The sequence below is a fragment of the Taudactylus pleione genome, unplaced genomic scaffold (genome assembly GCF_031769625.1).
Source record: "Taudactylus pleione unplaced genomic scaffold, aTauple2 ptg000015l, whole genome shotgun sequence".
Taxonomy (NCBI): Eukaryota; Metazoa; Chordata; class Amphibia; order Anura; family Myobatrachidae; genus Taudactylus; species Taudactylus pleione.
Window position 1 is genome coordinate 38,277,368 of NW_028284417.1, and position 12,226 is coordinate 38,289,593.

A 12,226-nucleotide genomic window follows, 5' to 3' on the forward strand; every position below is an offset into this window, starting at 1 on the left:
CTTGTAGCTTTTGGAGGTGCAAGCAGAAATAAGCCACTCACTGTAACTTGCTCAGAAATTATAAGCTCAATTAAATCTGCCCCCTAGAGCCCTAAATCATACTAAAAGCAGTACTCAATGAATACTATAAGCCAGCATTTCCCAAAACCAGTCCTCACGTTCACTAAGAGATCTTGTTTTCTACACCAGCTGTGTGTCAGTCAGGAATGAATGCAGTGCAGCTTACACAATGTGACAGTTAGTACTGACAGCACCTGTACCCAGTCTGGGGGGCTGGAAAACGCAACCTGTTAGGGGTCCTGAGGGCCAAGTTTGAGAAACACTGGGGAATATGTACTAAGCCTTGGAGAGAGATAAAGTACCAAACAATCAGCTCCTAACAGCTTTGTTACAGGCTGTGTTTGGAAAATGACAGTTAGGAGCAGATTGGTCGGTCCCACTGATATAAACCATTCTTCCACGTTATCTCTGGTTAGGGCTCCACATCCCCTGAATTTTCCTAGGTAATCCACTTATTTCCCACCCCAAATATTCTAACTCTAGAAAATAACTATTGCCATGACACTCAGCTTCACACATTATGGCATTTCAGACCGTACTAAGCATAGGAATAACAGTAGAAAACACTTTATTCTACATTACCACGTCCCATACTTTTACTTTCCGGTATAGTGGTGATGCTGCCATATACTGAGAGAGCACATGAGGCACAGTGACAGCACAGGTGAGGTGTGCAGAGACAGAGAGATATGGAGAATATGGGTGTGGGGTCTTACGTGTATTACAGGGCTACAGACATGCAGAGTATGGTGGTCTCGCAGCTGCCCTGCGCCGGTCCGCTCACTTACCTAGGCTGGTAGGTTAGGTAACTGACACCAGCATGTAACCAATGAGAGAGCTCAGTGCCGGCGAACAGTGCGTTGCTTATTGGCCAGACACTGAGTGGCGTGGCAGTAGGCAAGCGGAGGGGTATTTTCACGTCTCCTATTGGTCCATCCAGACTGTGTAATAACTGCGCACGGCATTACGTCACCTGCACGCGCACACGAGTCTATGTTTTCAGCGTGTCTGGTCACAGCTGCAGTACGGAGACTGGCAGCGCGCAGGGTGATGGCGTCATTATCCCGTGACCATCACTTGTACACTACACATACACATCTGTATGGGCGGCAGCTGGTTAGTGGTTCCATGTCAGCCTGGTCCTAGTTTGCACGGTGCGGATGGTGGCAAAGTGCGAACCTGGCTCATCACTGCCTAGTGACGCCTACTGCACGTCCGCTCAGTCAGCGCGACTTTGGCCACCACAAGCTCAGCAACAGGCAGTGTGATACGCACAAGTAGGATAGATGACGTACCTTGTTATGCAGCATGCTAACACTGTGTTTTTATGTCATATGCAATTCAAACTGTGGGCCTGATTCAATACGGACTGCAACTTCGATTGCGCACGGAGGTCTGCTGTGAAAATATGCATTGCATGCAATGCCTTCGCATCAGCCAGCATAGAGATACCGACTACTGCTAATGTATCTCACATCCATAATATCTTGCAGTCCTGCGTATACATCGGGAACATGAGTAACATTGGCCCCTAAGCACTATTACAGCAGCCTCGTTGTATGCAGTGAGTACTCAAGCTGCCTATGCCATCGCAGTGGCTAATTTATTAAATGGCGTTCAAACGGACAGGTACATCTGCGTTTCTCCAACCACTCCCCCGTCATCAACCCGAAATGCTGAGTACCTGTCATTCACTCTGGTGGCTTTCTGTGGTCTGCGTGATTGCAGTGCAATCGCAGTGTAGCCGTTGTGCACGATACGCAACAATCGGCCAACGGCGTACGCTGTTGCTGTTGTGATCCATAATGAATCGGGCCCTTAGTTTGCTGTATACATAGCACAACATCCAACTGCTTGGCAACAAGTACTGCAAAGAGGGGTGAGGGAAGTGGCTTTGATAGTTTGATGAAAACGAGGCTTAATATTGATGCAAGATAGTGTTAGCACTAGGGAAGAATGTGATGTAGTTGACATCCCGGATGCCAGTGCTGGAATCCCGCCAGCATTCCAACTGACTGTAAGCATTGGGGTTAGGTACTAGGCGACACATATAGGTAAATAGGGTTACTTTCCTATATGTGTCGGGATTTTGACGCCGAGATCCCCTACCCATCCCGGAAGAACTATTGTAGAATTTTGTTAAATCAAATGTGAGCTCGAGGCATTTTGTACAGTTACTGATTGTTATCGCGTCAGATCTTTTGATATTTTTTTTATTGCTGTTGCATACCCACCAACATGACCCCTTCCATCAGTTACAAAATGCTCTGCTCCTGGACTTCCCACTTTATGATTGCAGTCACCTCTGTTAAACTAGTTAATTGATGAGAATTGTGTTTAAACACAGGTGAGGGCAATCATAAATTAAGTAGTTAGAAGTCCAGGACAAGAGCATTATGAACCTGATGGAAGGGATCATGCTTTAGGGTATACTGCATTTTAGACAGTGGCCTCTCAACATTCACACAGCACCACAATAAAAATTGTGTTAAGTGGCCGCTCTAGGCATTCTTAACATTTGTCTGAGACGAGTACTATCTTCCGTCATTATAGGCGGGTCCCTTCTTGTGCAGATACAACTACAGGGGGAACAAAACTGTTGTAATGTTTCTCTTGAAGGGAACTGATGATCAAGTAGCTAGGTCACAGAGCAGAGGTGGGGCAAAGACCAGGGAAATGGAGTCTGAGATGAATTGTACCTAACCCCACTCTCATATAAGATGTCTAGGCCAGAGGTTCTCAAACTCGGTACTCAGAACCCCACACAGGTTACGTTTTGCAGGTCACCTAGCAGGTGCACAGGTGTATTAATTACTCACTGACACATTTTAAAGATCCACAGATGAGCTTATTATTTCAGCTGTGATTCTGTGAGGAGACCTGGAAAACATGCACTGGGGTCCTGAGGACTGAGTTTGAGAACCTGTGGTCTAGGCTTTACGCATAGAATCCTATGAGAAGCTTCCCATCTATCATATTATCCGGAAACCGGTATACTGGTTATTTCCCCATCACATACTGTTGTGCTCTATAAAATTCCCAAGGGATGCATTGGTCTAATGGTAGATCTCACTGAACATAGAAATCCCATATTACTCTGCTTTTTACACCAAAACATTTGGGGTATCTGGTTAGGATGTCAACAGTAACCATATCGATGTTAGAATGTTGACAGGCAACATGTTGACATCCTCAGGATGTCGACATCGGAACTGTTGCCTTGTGAAATGTCGACATGTTGAGGATGCCGATGGTCAGGGTTAGGCTGTGGACGGGAGGTTTAGCCAGTGAGGGGGAGGATTGGGCTCAAGTTTTTCCTAGGGTGCAAAGAAACCTATTTCCGGCCCTGCAAACACTGTAAAAACACTATGTCAACATAATGTCCATTTCAACATTCTGAATGTTGAGATTCAACCATGCATTTATTTATTATCAGTTATTTATATAGCGCACACATATTCCGCAGCGCTTTACAGAGAATATCTTACCATTCACATCTGTCCCTACCCCAGTGGAGCTAACAATCTATGGTGTCTATTTACTAAGCAGTGTTAGGAGACAGAGTGAAAAGTGATAAGTCAGTGATAAGGTGCCAGCCAATCAGCTCCCAACTGTCATTTTTCAAACACAGCCTGTGAGATGTCTGTTGTGAGCTGATTGGCTGGCACCTTATCACTGACTTGTCACTTTTCACTCTGTCTCCTAACACTGCTTAGTAAATAGACCCCCAAATTCCCTACTACATCCTCACACACATACTCACTATGGTCAATTTTGTGGGGAGCCAATTAACCTACCAGTATATTTTTGGAGTGTGGGAGGAAACCGGAGGAAACCCACGCAAGCACAGGGAGAATATTCAAACTCTGCCCATGGTGAGCCATGGTGGGAATCAAACCCATGACCTCAGTGCTGTGAGGCAGTAATGCTAACCATTACACCGTCTGTGCTGCCCGTCTATGCCTGTGATGCATACCAAATATGGCCTACCACAAACATATATATATATATATATATATATGTGTACACTATATAGACAAAAGTAATTGGACACTGACAGCAAAGAGATCAACAAGATTTTATTGACATCAGTACTTTGTAGGTCCACCACGTACAGTGATTACTGTAGACACTCTTCTTGGGAAACTGTCCACAAGTTCCTGGATAACAGCAGGCGGTATGTTTGCCATTCTGCCTTAAGTACACTGACCAACTCTGACACTGAATGTCGAGTTGGCCTAGAAGGCACCCGTCACTCCAATTCATCCCAGAGGTTCTCAGTGGGGTTAAGATCTGGACTGTGAGCAGGCCAGTCCATCCGGGTTACCACATTTTTTAAATACCAGACCAGTGTCGCCCTGGAAACATTACAGGTGGCTTTGTCGTGCTGATAAAAAACATTTGTTGCTTCCATGCAAGTGCATGGGCCTCCCTACGAAAAGTTCTTGTCAAAACCGCCACATTAGCGGCCATTTGGAACTCGTGTGCAATGGTATGCATGGGACTATTTCACTTCATCAGGGTTTGTACCATCACACTTGTCTACATAGTGTATATTACACCACTGATCCGCAGTAACATTGATTATCTGGTTACAAGCTTCTGTCAAGGGGTGGGATATATTAGGCAGCAAGTGAAAACTCAGTTCTTGAAGTTGATTTGTTGGAAGCAGGAAAAATGGGCAAGTGTAAGGATCTGAGCCACTTTGACAAAGACCAAATTGCAACTGGATTAGAGCATCTCCAAAATGGCAAGTGTGTGATGTTCCCAGCATGTAGTGGTTAGTGTAAATAGCAAACACTATTACCTTATATACCTGTCGGTGCAGATATTAGCCCCAAGGTGTGATTTAATAAAAAAAAATTGTCAGCTTTGTATTAGACCTGGTAAATTTGTGACAAGCAATGAACAGTTCACTGTTATCTGTGCAGGCTCTGCTGCCCCCCCTTCCCCCAAATGATAACCAGCCTCAGACCAATTAGTCAAGGGTGATATTGAAAAATAAGGTAAAAAAACAGTGTGGGGTCTACTCTATTTTTCAATAATCAACCTGGCCTGGTGACACTAGCAGGGAGACCTGCAGCGTGGGGCCCCCTGCCACAGCCCCAGAGTGGTCAGGGCTAGAATCCCCAGGGAAATGTGACCCCCCCCCTCCCCCAATTAAAAAAAAAAAATTCTCCCCCCTCTCTAGAGACAACGAGCCCTGGGCGGAAATTCCTGGACACTTCTCCACACCCCTGGGTTTTTGGGGTGCAATTTATTATTAATATTGTCCTTTACAGGTGGACTACAGGTCTACCAGCACATGATAGCACTTGGAAAACCATGGTGTCAGCCTGCCTGGGCATCTAGGGCTCATTGACATCTGAGAGTACACACACATACACATTACATACATACTCCCCCACACACCTTTGTTTTCCATTTTATTAATTGCTTAATCCATAGGGTACACTGCTCCTCGGTCCACAGAGCATCTCAAACAATAGGCAAAAAAAAAACCCTTATGGACGAGGTAAATGCTCCCCCTTGGAGCCCCTACTCTGTTTTCCCCTTTAGAATGTATGCTCTCATGAGCAGGGCCCTCTTCCCTTATGTGATTCTTCTTTACCTTACTTATATGCTATCATATACTCCCTACAACAGCACCGAACCCTTGGCCTCTGCCATCCTGCTGCTGATTTGAGTGTTATGTTCGCAGATGCAGCAACGTGTATAAACCTTGTTCTGCATTGTTTTGTACTGCAAATCACTGTTTTCTTGTTTTACCCATTTGTAAGGTGGTGCGTAACCCTTGTGGCACCATAATTCATTGCGTAATACAGACATGGTATGCCATGACACTATATGGTCAACTGCAGATTTAGCACTCTCACAGAGTGAGATTGCTGTCACTCACAAAATGGTGGAGCTGCTAATTCACAGAATTGTGTGCTCATTAGAATACACACATGCAGTCTATGCAACTGAGGGTTCCCCATCTCCAGGGCACCCCAGACCTAGGGTGATAGCACGGGACCATCCCCAGCACCCCTTGGCGGTGGGTGCAGGGTTGATTGTGTAGTGTGGTGTATATGAAAATATAAATATTGTCTTTTGCAGTAGTACTACAGGTGCCAGTAGGCATCCCCACATACTGGTACTTGGAGAACCACAAGTACCAGCAGGCGGGGCATTAAGGGCCCGCTGGTAGCTATAGTACCCCTGCAAAAGAAATATTAAAATAAAACAAAAACACAGTTTTTAAAAATGTTATTTATTTGCACCTTCACCTGGGGGGCGACAGCCTTTGAGCTCTTTTTCATGGCTGCCGCTTCCCCCAGGACTTCCGCGGCGTCATCATCTGGAGGGCGGCGGCCTTTAAGCTCTTTTTCACGGCCGCTGCTCATCCAGGACTTCCCAGCGTCTTCTTTCTTCAGCAACTCTTGTCTGCTGCTACCTGGCCAACGGACTGGCTGGAAGGTGCCTGGAGCTGGCTTTATTTAAGCCAGCCGAGGGGGCGGGGCGATGACGTCACGAGCCGTGATTGGCTCGCAGCGGCCATCTTTAAATTTCCAAAATGGCGCTGAGGCGCCATTTTTGAAATAGGCACGCTCGGTTCTCACAATTGAAGTCAATGGTAAGAACCGCTCATTGGCTGAGAGGCGGAAGGTTCGCCTCTCTCAGCCAATGAGCACTCCACACTAGGATTTCTGTGCTGAAATCCTGTGGCGGAGCTATCATTTGGGTAGTAGTGTCCTTAGAGGACACTACTAATGTACAAGGGTCCGTGTTTTTGCATTTTTTTTCCCCAAGACCCTGGATTGCCTACTTTGGAACGCAGAGGACAGATCCACGCATAGGAGGAGGTGAGTATGGATTTTTTATTACAGGTACTCCATTGGATAATCTACTGTAGAAGAGGACAGGGATACATAGGTGAGTATGTGAGATAGTGTGTGCATGTATGTTTTAATAAAATGTAACTTTTCTACGGTGTGTGTGTGTTCTGTGTTTTTTAATATTGCTTTTGCTGTGGAACTACAGGTACCAGCAGGCCCATAATGTCTTGCATGCTGATACTTGTGGTTCTCCAAGTACCAGCATGCAAGGGAGGCTTGCTGGGACCTGTAATTTCACAGCAAAAGCCAATATTTTAACTTTAATAGCACCACACTTTACATAATCAACTCGGCACCCACCAGCCAGGGGTGCCGGGGATAGCCCCGGGCTATCAGCCTGGCCTGGGGTGCCCTGGAGGGGGTTGACCTCTTTATTAGGGGGGGTTCCCAGCACTCCAGGGATCCCCGGCCTGGGCTGACTAGCGGTCATGGGTGATGCTTTGGCTGGGGGGCCCAGTGAAAGGGCTCCCCTGGCTGTGGCATCACACCCACCCCCCGCGCGCACGAGCTGGAAAGGGTCCGGTGCTGATTCTGGTCTATACAGGGGGACCCTACACATTTTTTTCCCCTGTATTTCCAGAACCAGGACCGGCTTAGAGCCCAGTGCTGGTTGTGCTGAATACGGGGGACCATTATGTCATTTGTCCCCCGTCTTTTGGCAACCAGGACTGGTTCTAAAAAACCTGGTGCTGGTTGTGCTTAATACGGGGGATCCCTACATCGTTTGTCCCCTGTATTTAGCACAACCAATACTGGGTCTCCAAAGCCCGGTGCTGGTTGTTGTTTTTTTGGGGGGCCACACCGTTTTTTTTTTTCAGTTTTACACAGTTTTTTTTTTTTAATTAAACACACAAGCACAGACAGGTCTCACTGATCCCGTCTTTGCTTCTGTGTTTATTTAAACACTGATGCAGGTATCACGGATCCACCAGATCCGAGCCTGCATCTGTGTGCTACTACCTCCCCCGGGTCCTAACGCCTGCACCACTTCCGCCGCTAATGCTCGCTACCGTCCCTGGGTCCTGGCTGGAGCTAATGCCCGTTACCCCCGGGTCCCGACTGCAGCTAACGCCCGCTTAATTCCCCTGAGCTCATCGCCCCTACTGCCCGCAGATGACAGCCATCTTGGTGCACCCGAGTGAAGCCACAGTGAGTACACCTGCTGGAGGCTCCTACTGAGGCTGCGCAATGAATTGAAACTTCCAATCTGTATAATGGCGGATTCATGAGGTAATAGTTTCAAAACTGTAACGCTCTCAATTACCTGAACCCCAAAAGGCCCTATTCTAGAACAGCAGCTACCTAATGAAACAAACCCCAAGTCTATCAATTGTTCATTTTGGAGTATATTTAGTAAAAGTCTGCTCTCTATTATAAACACAGGAGGCCTGTTTAATCATACCACATATAGGTTTTATTAAAAAGCATAGACACATATGTTAAATAAAAAGAAAATTATCACATAAATGGCAGCAATCGTCTTATGAGACAATCAAATAACATAAAAAACATATATATATATATATATATATATATATACTGTATAACCAGTTCATCCGGAAAGTATTCACAGTGCATCACTTTTTCCACATTTTGTTATGTTACAGCCTTATTCCAAAATTAAATAAATTAATTTTTGTCCTCAAAATTCTACACACAATACCCCTTAATGACAACGTGTAAAAAGTTTTTTTGAGATTTTTGCAAATTTAATTAAAAAAAAATCTAAGAAATCACATATATACTAGGGGTGTGCACCGGCCACTTTTCGTGTTTTGTGTTTTGGATCTGGATCTTTCTTCGTGTTTTGGATCTGGATTGGTTTTGCCAAAACCACCCTTCCGTGTTTTGGGTTCTGGGTTTTGTGTTTTGGATCTGTATTTTTTTTTAAAAAAGCATAAAAACAGCTAAAATCACAGAATTTGTAGGTTTTTCTGCTCCTATGCTATTATTAACCTCAATAACCTTAATTTCCACTCATTTCCAGTCTATTCTGAACACCTCACACCTCACAATAGTGTTTTTATGTCCAAAACGTTGCACCGAGGTAGCTGGATGACTATGCTAAGCGACACGAGTGGGCGGCACAAACACGTGACCCATCTAGGCGTGAAACTGCAGTGGCAGACAGGATGGCAGTTTGAAAAACTAGGCCCCAAACTGTACATAATGCAAAGAAAAAAAAGAGGTGCAAGATGGAATTGTCCTTGGGCCCTCCCACCCACCCTTATGTTGTATAAACAGGACATGCACACTTTAACAAACCAATCATTTCAGCGCCAGGGTCTGCCACACAACTGTGGCTGAAATGATTGGTTCGTTTGGGCCCCCACAAAACAAGCTGGCAATTAATGTGTCCCTGCACAAACTGGCTCTATGGAGGCAAGATGTCATCCTCATCCTCCTCATCCACCGATTCCTCACCCTCTTCAGTGTGTACATCCTCATCCTCACAAAGTATTAACTCGTCCCCACTTGAATCCACCACCACAGGTCCCTCTGTACCTTCTGGAGGCTGGTCTCCCTGGAAGAGCTGATAATTCATTTTGATGAACATCATCTTCTCCACATTCTGTGGAAGCAACCTCCTACGCCTTTCGCTGACAAGGTTCCCGGCTGCACTAAACACTCTTTCGGAGTACACACTGGAGGGGGGGCAACTCAGGTAAAATAGAGCCAGTTTGTACAGGGGCCTCCAAATTGCCTCTTTTTCCTGCCAGTACAGGTATGGACTGTCTGCCATGCCTACTTGGATGCTGTCACCGATGTAATCCTCCACCATTCTGTCAATGGTGACAGTATCATATGCAGTGACAGTAGACATGTCAGAAATTGTTGCCAGGTCCTTCAGTCCGGACCAGATGTCCAAACTTGGTCCTGCCTGTCCTGCATCACCGCCAGCGGGTTGCTTAGGATACCTAAGTTTTTTCCTGGCAGCCCCAGTTGCAGGAGAAAATGAAGAAGGAGCTGTTGACGTGTCACGTTCCGCTTCAGCTGACAGTGTGTTCACCAGCAGGTCTTTGCACCTCTGCAGGCTTGTGTCGGCCGGAAAGAGAGACACCACATAGGCTTTAAACCTAGGATCGAGCACGGTGGCCAAAATGTAGTGGTCTGATTTCAACAGATTGACCACCCTGGAATCCTGGCAAAGCGAATGAAGGGCTTCATCCACAAGTCCCACATGCCGAGCGGAATCGCTCCGTCTTAGCTCCTCCTTCACTTTCTCCAGCTGCTTCTGCAAAAGCCTGATGAGGGGAATGACCTGACTCAAGCTGGCAGTGTCTGAACTGACTTCACGTGTGGCAAGTTCGAAGGGCTGGAGAACCTTGCACAACACGGAAATCATTCTCCACTGCGCTTGAGTCAGGTGCATACCCCCTCCTTTGCCTATGTCATAGGTGGATGTATAGGCTTGTATGGCCTTTTGCTGCTCCTCCATCCTCTGAAGCATATAGAGGGTTGAGTTCCACCGCGTCACAACCTCTTGCTTCAGGTGATGGCGGGGCAGGTTCAAGAGTGTTTGCTGGCGCTCCAGTCTTCGGCACGCAGTCGCTGAATGGCGAAAGTGGCCAGAAATTTTTCGGGCCACCCAAAGCGTCTCCTGCACGCCCCTGTCGCTTTTCAGAAAATCCTGCACCACCAAGTTTATTGTGTGAGCAAAACATGGGACGTGCTGGAATTTGCCCAGATGTAATGCCCGCACAATATTGGTGGCGTTGTCAGATATCACAAATCCCCAGGAGAGTCTAAGTGGGGTAAGCCACTGGGCGATGATTTCCCTCAGTTTCTCTAAGAGGTTGTCGGCGGTGTGCCTCTTACTGAAACCGGTGATACACAGCGTAGCCTGCCTTGTAACGAGCTGGCGTTTCTGAGATGCTGCTACTGGTGACGCTGCTGCTGTTGCTGCGTAAGGTGATACATCTACCCAGTGGGCTGTCACAGTCATATAGTCCTTAGTCTGCCCTGTTCCACTTGTCCACATGTCCGTGGTTAAGTGGACATTGTGTACAACGGCATTTTTCAGGACACTGAGGACACTTTTTCTGACGTTTCTGTACAGTCTCGGTATCGCCTGCCTAGTGAAGTGGAATCTAGACGGGATTTGGAACCGGGGACACACTACCTCCATCAATTGTCTAAATCCCACTGCACTAATGGCGGATACCGGACGCACGTCTAACACCAACATAGCAGTCAAGGCCTCAGTTATACGTTTTGCTTCAGGATGACTGCTGTCGTACTTCATCCTCCTCGCTAAGGACTGTTGGAGGGTCAATTGTTTAGTAAAAGTAGTGGTGTTCCTACTTCCTCTCTGGGATGATGAACGACTCCCAGCAGCAGCAGCAACAGCAGCAGCGGCAGCAGTAGGCGTAGCAATGCAGGATCCTCCGGAGGAATCCCGGATAGGAGAGTCAGTCATGCCAGTGATATGGCCTGCAGGACTACTTCCGATCCTGACTAAGGAGGAAATTGACGAGGAGGGAGTTGACGGTGTGGTTTGCAGGCGCTTGGATACAACAGGACAACGGGATTTAGGTGTCCCTGGACTGCTTACGGTCTGAGCCAAAGTTTCTGAACTTGACAGTAACTTTTTATGAACGCGCTGCAGGTGCCGTATAAGGGAGGATGTTCCTAGGTGGTTGACGTCCCTACCCCTACTTATTTCACCTTTACATATGGTACATATGGCAAGACAGTTGTTGTCCGGATTTGGATAGAAATATTGCCAGACCAAAGAGGTGGAATGTTTGGTCTTCTGCCCAGGCATGACCGTGATGGGCTTTTTCATCCCACGGACAACAACTGTCTCCCCCGGAGCCTGATTTAAACAAACCACATCACCATCAGAATCCTCCTCGCCAACTTCCTCCTCAGCGCCAGCTACACCAGTATCCTCATCCTGTTGTACTTCAACAGTGACATCTTCAATTTGCATATCAGCAAGTGGACTGTGGGTGCTCCTTTCAGCACTTGCAGGGGGCGTGCAAATGGTGGAAAGAGCCACCTCTTCCCGTCCAGTGCTGGGAAGGTCAGGCATCGCAACCACCACCACACTTGGACTCTCCTTGGGGATTTGTGATATCTTCTTAGAAAGCACAGTTCTTCGCTGTGCTTTTGCCAGCTTAACTCTTTTGATTTTTTTAGTGGGAGGAGTGCTTCCATCGTCATGTGAAGCTGAACCACTAGTCATGAACATACTAGGGATCGACCTTAGCCGTTCCTTGCCACTCCGTGTCGTAAATGGCATATTGGCAAGTTTACGTTTCTCTTCAGCTGATTTAAAT

At 46.8% G+C, this 12,226-nt stretch overlaps 1 protein-coding gene across 2 annotated transcripts in view; it reads right to left on the reverse strand.

Annotated features, from left to right (window-relative positions):
- Positions 1-933, reverse strand: part of ASCC3 (activating signal cointegrator 1 complex subunit 3) — an 884,679-nt gene extending 883,746 nt beyond the window's left edge. The window contains exon 1 of one of the 2 annotated variants that reach the window (XM_088472337.1): positions 849-933. The gene's annotated coding sequence lies outside the window, so the exon portion shown is untranslated. The other variant, XM_088472346.1, reaches the window with a different exon arrangement.
- Between the last annotated feature and the right edge of the window lie 11,293 nt (positions 934-12,226).